The sequence below is a fragment of the Delphinus delphis genome, chromosome 1 (genome assembly GCF_949987515.2).
Source record: "Delphinus delphis chromosome 1, mDelDel1.2, whole genome shotgun sequence".
NCBI lineage: Eukaryota > Metazoa > Chordata > Mammalia > Artiodactyla > Delphinidae > Delphinus > Delphinus delphis.
Window position 1 is genome coordinate 180,722,306 of NC_082683.1, and position 12,529 is coordinate 180,734,834.

Here is a 12,529-nt window from a genome sequence, read left to right on the forward strand (position 1 = left end):
AGAGAAGATAAAAGTACTTTAGTACTTTGAGCTCATCTATTCTTTGAAAGTGTGAAATTTACCAAAGCAAAATGCCTCCTAACTTTGTAATAGAGTTGGACTTATAAAAAGTCATACCACTATTCATTTTGCTTTTATCAACCTCTGAACTATTAAAACTTAAAAAGCCATTTAAACTTTCTATTATGTCTATCTGTCACTGACTGCTGTAAAACATAACATTTTAAGAAAAGATTTAGTAAGAAAAGTGACAAGGCATAAAATAGTGAAAAAGTATAAAGTACATCAGGAGATTTAAAAAAAAATCAGTGACAGAGGAAGGGCAAACTGCTTGCTTAACCAGCAAGCTTTCTACGTTAGTTATCCATTGCTGTGTAACAAATCACCTCAACACTTAGCAGCTTAAAAGAATGAAGACTTGTTATCTCACAGCTTCTGGGGTCAGGAATCTGATGTGGTTTGGTTGGGTTCCTCTTGGCTCAGCATCTCCATAGGCTGCAATCAAGGTGTTGGTCCAGCTTCAGTCACACCTAGATTGGACTACAATGGGATCCACCTGCCAGCTCACTCAAGCAGCTGTGGCCTCAGTCTCTCATCACGAGTCACTTTCCACCAAAACTGTCTCAGGATACAGCAGGTGGTTCTCCCCATAGAGAGTGAACTGGGAGAAAGCAAAAGAGAACCACCAAACGAGAAAACACATTTGTTGGTACCCTAATCTTGGAACTGATTCCCTCACCTCCACCACATTCAACTGGTTAGAATTAAGTTTCTGGGTCCAGCCCACACTCAAGAGATTGTGGCTATACAAGAGTATAAATATCTGTCAAAGAGGATCATTGGGGCCCATTTTAGAGACTGCCAACCACACTGTCTAAGATGGAAAATGTTGGATCAAGGGTTAAGTGCTATATTCATGAATTATTGGGCAGTTTGCATTTCGGGTGCCCTAATTCAGGCGTCCCCAACTCCCAGGCCACAGACTGGGACTGGTCCCCGCAAGCCCCCTGCTGTCTGTGGAAAAATTGCCTTCCATGAAACTGGTCCCTGGTGCCAGAAATATGGGGGACAGCTGCCCTAATTATTTCTTCTCACACTATCACTCTTTTTCATCATGAAAATCATCCAGATTTATTGGAAACTTCTCTGTTTAGAATTCCTTCATCTTTCTTCTGGATAATGATCATTTCCTCCTAAATGGTGTATCAGCAGCTCCACTAGCAAACCCATCAGATCATCCTTCACACGATAACCAGAATGATTTTTTTTTTGAAACTCAATTGGATCATCCACTACCCTCCAACCCCCACTCTTACCCTTTGTTTTAAAATTCTTCGGTGGATTCTTATTGCACTTTGGACAGTAGACCAACATGTTTAATATGGCTTATATATTCTTATATGGCCTGGCCATAGGCCACCTTCTCAACCTCAAATGACAACAGTTCCGCAGGCTTTGTTTCATCCATACCATGCTGGCCTCTATCTTATCCTTAAACTGCCTTTCCAATCCCGCTGCTGGTGTCCACATTTGTTATTCTCTCTGCCTGGGTTGCTTTGTCTCCTCCTCTTGACCCCTTATCCTCAACTCCTTTACCACTTACCTCTACATCTGCAAATGGAAAATTTTTCCACTTCAGCAGAACTTGCCTGGAAGATATCAAAACTAAATTTCATGACAACTCTAACTGGATGTTAATTTCATCTCTAACTGGATGAAACTTGTAGAAGACCATGAGCTTTGAGTGACCTTGGTATACCAAACCATTACTGGATCTAACTGAAGACCCTGCACTGGTCAATAAGCTATGAGGGTTTTTTTACCCAACCATAGATAGACCTTGAATTCCTTCATCATCTTATCCAGAGAGCTAGTTTTTAATCCTGACTTATCATACGGTCAAGAATACCCTTTAGCACTCAAAAACCATAACTTTGCCCTGTCCCTGAATGACCTAGTGAAGTTCTTCATTGGTTTGCATTCCCTTGTTTTGCAAGTTAGGAAGACACAGTCTTGACCTTTTTTCTCCTTTTTATGAGTTCTGGTGGTCTACCTTTTCCTCTCTAGGCCTTGACTTTAGAGCTCTCTATTAGCAAATTTTGTGATGAGTATTTTTCTGTGCCACTCTACTTCAGGTACCCAGGAGGTGGGACCACTTACCGTGATACCACTCAGCACTCAACAAAATGCCAGGAAATAAATAGGTTCCCAACACATATCTGTTGAATGGAAGAGTACACAACTTTGCATTTTATGACCTTGCATTCTAAACGAAGAAACCACATACCGTGAACTTATTCATTTCCTTTTCCACTGGTTTAGGTCTTCATTTTCAGGCAACAGCTGTCATTTTTTAAATTTAATCAAGATTCATCTATCTTAACTGTTATGTTAGTTTGTGTTTACCAGTTGCAAAAGGCATTTAATGGTTTGGAGAAGGTGGTCTCTCCTCCCCTTCCTTCTGACATGCCCAGTAATGTGCTTGGCCAGCTGTGCAGTGCTGTCCGTGTACACAGAAATTCTTTTCTGAAAAGCACAGGTGATCAGGTTACACCCTGAAGCCTGAGATCTGATTACTCTTATTATAGTAGCTTGAAAAGTAACACATGTTATTAGGAGTCCTTAAATTACTCTCTTTGGCTCTCTAAAAGGAGCTCTGGTATTCGACTCAGCGATCTCACATGGCTGTAAATTCCACATTTTAAACATGCATTTTCATGGGACTTCATATTCTTTGACAGATTCTATGTGTTATTGCTCTGAAAGTGACTCTCAGTAATGAAAGGAGAAACTGAGCCCAAGTATTCTAATGGAAATTTATGGAAACCCAAGTCTTGGAATTAAGTGTGTGTGAGTGCCGGCCTGACCAAATTGTCTTCTCCACCCCTTCAACTACCCTCTTCTTTTTTGCTGTGTTCAAGCAATTTAATTCTGCATCTAATTTTAATCTGTAAACCATATCCTCTCCTGGAGTTGTAAAGCATGTTTTAGCACTTAACCAGCAGGAGGGGTTTGTCTAAGGTAGGAGGACTGATAGCACAGAACAGGCATCTAGAAATGGCTTTGTGTGATTTGGCCCCACTAGCAAAGGCTTATGTGCCTGGGTCCAAGCTGTCTGTCCAGGGCTTAGAGAGATTCAGGCAGGGAATATAGTGGAATCTTTTATTCTTATTATTTGGTGTTGATTTTCCAGAAAACTTTGCATGGGGAGGGGTGGTTTAAAGGACTCTGAAGGTATTCACAGAGGGAGCAGGAAGAATGAGTGAATTTGTCTGAAGAGGAAGTGGGACTGACTTGGAAAATGTGATTAAGACCTGTTAAAATTATATTGAATTGTGATGGTGTCGTGGAAGGTAAAAGAAAGGATTTGTAAAAATAAAAATTTAGCTGCTAGATAAAGGCTAGCTCTTCTTACTACCTATAATTTATAGTCTTAGAAATTAGGAAAAATTTGTTTATACCTAGGAGTTATTCTTAGCTTAAGGTCAAGGGGAAAGTTAGATTTTTAAGTCAGCATCTAGGATAAACATCATGTAGAGATCAAACAACCCTTGGAAATTCTTAAAAACACTTGTAATCTTCAAACTGTGCATTTAATTTGTGGTCAATGGTGGGGAAAAATTAAACCCATTCCCAAAATCTTTCCATCATTTTTTTCTTACTTGCATTACCTTTTCAGGTTTGTGTCTATTTTTTAATAGAAGGAATGCAACCCAGTGGACTTCTGGGAATAAATATTCTATTTCATTGATTCTAGATGCATGTTTTATATTTTAACATCTCTTAAATTGAGATGTGTCTTATAATTGATGACATTTTAAAATAATGGTTAGAGTTCTTTTTCTTTCTTTCTTTCTACTTTCTCTTACTACTTTATACAATGATGGTCTGTGTTGCCGTTATTGGTCTATTAGCTGGAAGAAATATTGTAGTTAAATTCATATATGGTAAATATATAAGAGAATGTTAGGAATCCACTCTGGAGGCTAGAAATTAATGCCACTGTTGTACATGTAGTTTTCTGAAAAAAATTACAGTCTCTTAGCCAAGACTCAATTTTGACCCGTAGTATCTGGCATAAAGCATCGTATCATATGAGTCAGTCATTGAGGGCTTGGCTTGCTATGTAGCCATGCTTATGACTCATTCATTCACATAATATTTGTTGAGCTCTTATCATGTCTTTGACATTGCTCTTTGTGCCAGTTTGAAGCAGCAACCAGAACAAGTAAGTTTCACTGATGAACAAGAAAAACCAGGTCTCAAATCACTTAAATTATAGTGCCATCCTTCCAAATATGGAGTCTGAGAGGACACACCTTGTTCTCAGACTGTATCTTTATATTTCACTTAAATCCCAGGGATACTTAACTTGGGCTGAATTATTGTCTTGAAAGGAATATACTATTCTTTCTTTTCTTAGAAGTTGTTATGCATTAACGGCTAGATTCTCAAAAATTGGATATAAATGAAACGGTAGAGTTTAGTGCTATCACTCCACCAGTTATGACAACAGATATATGATTTATTGTCTTGTCCCCACCTTCAAAATTGTATGTTCTTCCTCAAACGGTTCCTATGAGGATTAAAGAAGACAGTATACCTAGATCATTGTGTGAACTTAGTAAAGTAAATGATAATTCTATTTAATTTTATTTCTTTTTGCAGTTGACTAAAAGTTAAGCATAATTTGTGGTGTGACTTTTTTTGAAACAAGACCTAGAGTCTTTTAGGATAGTAAAGAGGTGAATGTTGTCAGCTTGAACAAATCAAAGAAAAACAAAGCAAAAAAAAAAAAAAGAAAAATTAAAAAAAAGATGTCATGCATATGAGAAGTAAAAGGACCACAATTTCAGCAATAAGAGTTAAATAAAAAGAATAAATTTTACATAATGGGATCCTATGATACATAGGATAGAGTTTACTACCCTTACTACTACTGAATGTTTATTGTGTCAGGTATTGAGCTAAAGTCATTGCATAAATTATTCCATTTATCCTCAGAAAACATTATCAGATAGAAAATATTATACTAATTATATAGTTAAGAAAATCGAGTCTTAAGAAGCTTAATTAATTTTGCCAAAGCTGCTTCTTTAGTAAGTTGGGATTTAATCCTCAGTTTGAGTTTTACTTAATTATAAGCAGGCTCTTCAGTCATGAAAACATTCTTGGGTTATTATTATTTTCTATCATATTCCTGTTATAATTAATTGCCGCATTCCCCATTGTTGGACATGTAGCTTGCTGTCATCATTAAATTTTTGAAAATAATGTTGCTTTGAACGTCTTCATACATACATACATTAAAGAGAATCCTAGAATAAGAATGAAAGATTCAAAGTTTACAAACATTTAAATTTTTTTTAATAAATAGTGCCAAATTGTTTCCATAAAGTTTACATGAGTTCATATTCTCATGAGCACTGTATGGTTTTGAAGGCAAAGAATAAATACCAGTGTTAGCTAACAAATAAGCTAGGGTAAATTTCAAGGCTTCAATCAACTTGTAGATATGTAAAAGCCATCCAAAAGCATAGCAAAGACAGCTGGGAAAATGAGTGCTGGACTTGGAATTTTGTGGATGAAAGCTGCCCTGTCCATCTTTCAGGGAACTGCTGTTCTTCACTAATTACCCTCTGCTTCTGACTTACTGACACATAAGTAAAGTAAAATGAAATCTACCCCACATCTTCATGACATTATAGATCTCTTACACACCTACTACCTCCTGACTGATTTAATAGATTTTAGCTCAAGTTCCCAAGGGAAAAATTATGAAAGTCGCTGCCAAGCTTATGGATTAGCTCCCCTTGGGACAGGTGTGTGCCATTGGTCCAATCAGCCATCAGTGGGGAGGTCACAGTTTCAAAAAAGGCAGATCAAGCATAAAGTGAGTATTAGCAAAAACCAAAGATAATCATACATTATACAGTACGAGTACATTTCTTTCAGCATTAGTGGCTTCTATGTTCTTTTGTTCATCAATTAACTTTACTAAAGATAAATTACATCTCATTGTTTTAAACTTGAATTTTCATGAGTGAAGCAGAATTTTACATCATATATGTAAAATTTACCTCTCTCATTTGCATTTCTTTTGTGACTTCTCTGTTCAGATCCAATGTTCTTTTCTCTCTTGAGGTGTTAATTTCTCCTTATTGAATTTTCTATATTAAGAACATATATTTTTAAATTTTACATATTAAGCATATTAATAATTTGTCTTATTTATTTCTCATATTCTTTTTCATTTGGCAACTGCCTTTTCATTGTATGTTTTTTTGACATGCTAAAGATCGAAGTTCAAGTAGTCAAATCTTCTCATTATTTTGTTTTCCTTTTTCCCCCTTCTTTGTCATTAATATTTTAAAAGTTCTTCACCATTTTAAGAATAGTAACTCTTCAACCTCACTTACTTTAGAAAAATTTTTTAAATTGCAATTAGCTCCTTAATGTACTGAAATATAACTTGAGAGCTTCTGTGAAGTTTCAGGTAAAATTTCACTTTTTCCCACTAGGCTAATTTTCACATTTCCCACTAGAACAATCCATCTATTAAACATATTAGGACTTTTTATTCAGAGTGCATTAAAGGATTCTGTAACACAATTAATTTTTTTAAGGATTTTTTTTTCAAATGCTATGGGGAAAGTATATTGACCAGATGGCTGATTGTAGACAGAAAGTTAGTTAGGTGACTATGGAATAGTCCAAGTAAGAAGTGTGAGTTTCTCAATGACACAGGAGAAGTACATAGAAAAATTGGACTCTTAGCAGGATAGTGAGAAGTGGACATCTTTAGGACTTCATGATTATATGTGCATGGAAGAACAGAAAGGAAGAGTCAGGAGCATGTGATGGTGTCCAGATTTCTGGCTTTGGTTGCCCAGGAGATGAAGGTTGTTATCCCTTGGGGAAAAGACGATGAGTTTGCTGTGGTCATGGATGGACAAGGGTCTATGGGAAGAGCAGAAGACAGAGCTGCAGATTTGGGATATCTTGACTGGAAATAAACACTAGAGTATCAGCAACATCTAAGCAGATATAAACATCGTACAGGTGACTGAGATCCCTTGAGAGATTGTAAAGCATGGGAAGAGAAGCAACTTTGAAAACCAATGATGTGTCTCACAAAGAAACTAGTTATGCTAGGTTAGGCAGATTAAGATGGGCCTCTAAACAGTAAGACTTCACTGTAATAAAGACAGAAAGAAATTCCAATGAGAATAGGCTCACATCAATGGAGACTAGAGTTTAAAAAAGGAACAAATGTCAGTAGTGACAGACAAGAAGGGGTGTTCAAGTGGGATCACTGACAGAAAAGTGTGGTTTGTAGTATTCGGCTCTATGGAGCTTGCTGGTGATTTGGTCAAGAGCAGCTTCAATAGAATAATGTTATGCATGAGTGAGAGTAATGTTAGACGCAGACAAATTACAGACAATTAAGGTGAAATAGAAAGTCATCAAGTACAGAAAGTGCTGTAGCTGCCACATCCTATGTCCAAAGACCTAGCTTGAAACAGCAGGAAAGAAATGGGATGATTATTCGGAGGATGCAGCGGTACAGAGATTTTTCTTAACTTTCTTTGTTTCTATTTGAAAAAGGAGAAAACTGAACTGTGTTACACGTTAAATGAAAAGAACAAATATGGCGACAAAGGAGAGAGATATTAGGGAGGAAGACCTGTCCTGAGCAAGGAGAAGGCAGTAAGAAAACCACAGGGCAGAAGCCTGGGCATTCAGAGACCATGAATGAGGAAGTGGGGGAACAGTCAGATGAACTAAAGCTTCTCGGTGAAAACCAGAGGTCACTATCTCTGCTGCAAACAAGATGGTGGAGAAGAGCAGTTGAGGAAAAAGGAGAAGGTTTAGGCTAATTCCTGGGGAGCAGGCTGGGAGAATGCAAGGTCGGAGTTGAGGGACCAAGGGATTTGGAAACCCATGAATACATCCAAACACAAAATCATAGGATTGTGTGATTGTTTTCAGCAACGCTGCAGCTGAAAGGACAGTTGTTTTGGGGATAAGAGAATGAGAAACTAGAATAGTAGGAGATGATAGGCTGAGAGTGGACTACCACAGTTTAGGTACTGGATGTGGTGAAATATTTGATGGTCATGACGAGATCTAGAGCAGAGGCTCAGGAATGGGCTTCTGCAGTGAGAGTTGAAGGTAAATGGAACTGAAAAGGGCAAGAAATGGGAAGAATAATGTATGTGACAGATTTTTAAAAATAAACATTGAAGCCTTCCAGATATTCCTAATATGGACACTCTATAAGTATTTATATTGTGAGTATTGTAACAAGAATATAATGGTTATTATCATTACAAATGATAAGCTTAAAACTGCTGTGATCAAATTCAAAGACAGTTGTACTAAATAAAAACAGAGCCAAACTAGTTAGGAGAACAAAACCAGGCTGTATTATAAGCCCCACAGACTTATGAGGCTGTGGTCCTAAGTCTAATGATATAGATAAGGTTCTTAGAAGGGAAAAACACAAAGAAGGTGGATAAAATTTCATCTTCAAGCTGGATTTAATTATGGAAATTAATCTGCTCTCTGACTCTTAGAAGTGTTCTGACAGATATATAGTTATATATATTTTCTTCCCTCCTTAGCAAATTCCATGACAAGAGCAAGTATTCTTTGAGTCAGTCCCCACCCAGAGCAGCAGAAATAAAATTACCTGGTGATTATGTCCCAATTTATCAGGAAATCTAACAAAAGATGCAGAGAATGGATACTGTTAAGTGTTGCTGTTTTAAGGGCATCGGTACCAATGACAAAGATGCTGATGGACTTCTCATGCTTTCTTTTACACCCCTGTAGGAAGATGTGCAAACTTAGATGGTTATGTTACAGATTCCATGAGCCAAACAGTTTACCTTTTTAAAAAAGTGCTCTATTTATAACTTACAGAAGTGTAGAAGTGTTATTCTTGTTTAAACTAGTGCCTTTTTCATCGAAATCTGATCGTATGGTATACATTGAATAAATAAACCTGAAGACTCTGCAGATTGGAAAAGTTAAAGTAAACCATATTACTACTTTCAATGCATCTTTCAAGGATGAACTAGCTCTTGACTGCAAAATGCGGGGCCACAGTTGCATTCATCGTTCAGTGAGCTTGTCCACACAGCTCAGCCCACCGACAGCAATGAATGTTGATTGTGACCTTTTAAGAAATAACCTCTGCCAGGGGAAGAGAAGGTCCTGGTGTGTCCTGTTTTGGTTTCCTGTCTTCAGCAAATTCTGAGGCCACGGTGGAGATGGTGGTTGGCCATAGGGTACAATCAACGGTCGATGGTTTTGATTTTAATTCCAAACTCACCGACAGCGTTGAATGTTCACTGAAGCAACCTCTAAACTCAGAATTCTGTTGACTTTACAGGATCTGTGAGTATCTGGAGGGGGTGGGAGGGGAGACAGAAACAACAGAGTAGCTGTAGTCATACATTTGATGCATTTTAAGCCATTTCTAAAGAATCAGAAAGAAGCAGCGTGATTTCTCCAACGGAGACTTTGGCAGGTCTCCACGTCACATTGTGAGAGAAGGATCTGTTTTATTGAGCTAAAAAAATGCCTATCCTGGATTAGTTCCAGGGATGAAATTATCTCACTATTGATGACATGGAGAATTTGTTATTCAAAGTAGCTTGAGGTATCAAATCAAAACAATATCTTCTAATTTAAATATGGTTATTCTTATAGTAGGTAAACATGATGTATTTAGATTATACAAATTAAACAGAATTTCTTACATTTCCTAAAATCATATTAATGTTAGTCAGTGTTATCCTTTTATATTTAATGTATTTTTTCCTAAAATAAGGTTGTAAAATTAGTATCATTTAGAAACTACTGAACAAATAATAAATGAAGAAACCAACTCAACACATTTTTCGTAGCTTATGACACAAAGACTTCATTAATACTATGAAAGGTACAATCTTGGTATGCTTCAAAACCATTCATTTCCAAGGTTTTGGATATGAATATCCTGTTTTTTGTTTGTTTCTGTTCTTTTCAAAACCATTCATTTCCAAGATTTTGGATATGAAAATCCTGTTTTTGTTTGTTTTTGTTCTTTTCATATCTCCTTTCTCCAAGAGTTCTTTGTGATTTATACTTATTTTTAAATTATTGTGAACTCCAGTGAATGTATTTTTAGGACTGCTTTCAATAATTTTCTATCATCAATTCAAAAAGTCACTTTGCATGTATCAAAACCAGGGTAAAAAGTCACTATTTCATGCATTAAACTGGCATCCAATGTGGTTCTAATTATCTGTGGGTGAGACAACACACAACAATTTGGGCTACTACTTTGAAGGTGACCATAGTCTATTCAATTAAGACAATTGTTCTTGAAATATAAGTGAAACATGTCCTCTAACCTTTTATACATTCTAATATTCACTCGGTTAAAATATTTTAAAGCCACTAATTGTTTAATACCTTCTAGACAATCTTTTTTAGGGGCAGAGGGCTTAATGATCTATTGGGAGTTCATACTGAGGTGACAAAATCTTAGAATATAAAAACAGTGACTAATCTGGATTCTGTGGTGTTTATTGCTTTTGAAATAAGCAAATTTTTCCTATGGGATAACACTCATTAGGAAGGTGTGCTTTATCAGTAGGTATTTCTGTGTTGCTGCTGGAAAGAATATTATCATGGGCCTGGGGACTCACTTGTTTGCATTATCAATTACAAATGAAAGCCTATGACTCCTGCTCTGTTGCCTGTCTGTTGCAATATTAGTGTCAGGTCAACATACAACCATTTTCAATCATGCCTATTCATCTCTTGGTACATCTGCTAACATTTGTATAATAGGGGTGCTATGAAAAAAGGCTCTAAATTGTGTATTTTGCATTAACACAAAATATGCATTGGCCTACTAATAAGCAAATCTCTAGGGCAGTTGGAATGAATTGCAACACATAAACTTGTTTTTCTTTGTATTCCAACATATTTTCCTAGAAGTCCTTAGCAGAATATAATTAACTTAAAATTCTTAAATATAAAAATGATTCACTTATAGCAATAAGAAATTCCATTAAATGTCATATACACATAAAATAACAGTAGTAAATTCAGTAATGAATTCTTTCTTCTTTCCTTGGACTAAACCAGATGTTTCACACAGTTATAGTTGGTTGAAGATAATACCTCATCTCTGAGTAGTTTAACTTTTCCACAACTGGAAAATAGGATCTTATTCTTGCTTGCAGGTACCTAGTGCCAAAAAAGAGAGTAAACTTTAGGGCCATATATTCTCCGATATTTTTGTTCTGTCCTTGGCTTTACTTGCTGGTTCAACTTACTCTTTCACTGATTCAAACGTGGCTTTCAGTCAGTACTTTACATCTTCCTATGTCTTCCACATCTTTATTTTCATGACATAATCTTTAGTTGTCAAATATTTATATTTAAAACATTGAGATTCAATGGTACCGAGGTTTTACATTTTCTGTAAGGAAGTGTGTAGTGTCATTCTGGGGAGAACACACTGTCCTAATTCCAGAACTCTAAGTGGATGGCAGCAATCTGAATTCTTGCATAGTTTTCCTTGAATGAAAAGAGCCACAAGCAATAGGTCATTTATGGACAAATATCTTCCTTTCCACTTTCCCATAACTTTGGAGGGTCGTGTGGGCAGAATAAGACCAACTTGTATCAAGGCCAGATTTATTTTAGCCTTTATTTCTCCATTCCTAAGCTTGTGAGAATATTAAGTATTTCAGTTTTCCTTAAGCTTAGTAGGTCATAAATAAACAAAAGCAATTTCTTTGCTTTGAGCAAGAGGGTCACAGAATACATGAAATACCACTTTTAAACACAGCCAGTCCTAATGTGAATTGACAGAGGAACACCAGGAGGTAGTGTGATGTGCCCCGCTAAAAGGCCATAGGGATTTGGGATGCTCGAGTTGTCTGTTTTAGCAATAGATTATATATCTTGCCTGATGACCTGTGTTTAATTTAAGTGACTGTTTCTGCCAGTCCTTCCAGAGGGCAAGTGTGTGAAATAGAGCATCTCAATGTCAGTCTGCAGTTCTTCCCTCTGCCTGACGCCTTGACCTACATTGAGCACCCGGGCTCTGATCTGGACAAACGAAAGGGAAGGAGACTTTCCTACCGCATGAGTCTTACCCTTCATTCTACTTTGTTTGAATGTTTTAGGGGAAGCTCATATTCATGAATATTTATAGTTTAATCAGCTTTACTTTCTGTTCATGGAAATGAATATTTTCAAAATAGAAAGAGTGAGAAATGTTGCTTCAGAAAAACAGCCATTGCTGTTCCCCCTCCCCTCCCCTTCCCCTCAAAGGACATAACGCTCTCTCTGAAACCTATAAGACATTGAGAGGCCACTTAACTGTTATTTGGGGGCCCCCACCCCTTTCTTAAGTCGATTTCCACTTTCTTAGAGGATTTCTTCCTCTTTCTCAGATATGAAATCTTATGAAATGTTTCAGCACTGGTGCTTTCACCTTACCAATTATACAGTTAAA

General features: G+C 36.7%; 1 long non-coding RNA gene across 1 annotated transcript in view; it reads right to left on the bottom strand.

Annotated features, from left to right (window-relative positions):
* Positions 1–11,132: 11,132 nt before the first annotated feature.
* Positions 11,133–12,529, bottom strand: part of LOC132424987 (uncharacterized) — a 76,774-nt gene continuing 75,377 nt past the window's right edge. Inside the window, exon 3 of the long non-coding RNA XR_009519318.1 lies at positions 11,133–11,250. This is a non-coding gene — a long non-coding RNA (uncharacterized lncRNA). The remainder of the gene's footprint in view (positions 11,251–12,529) is intronic.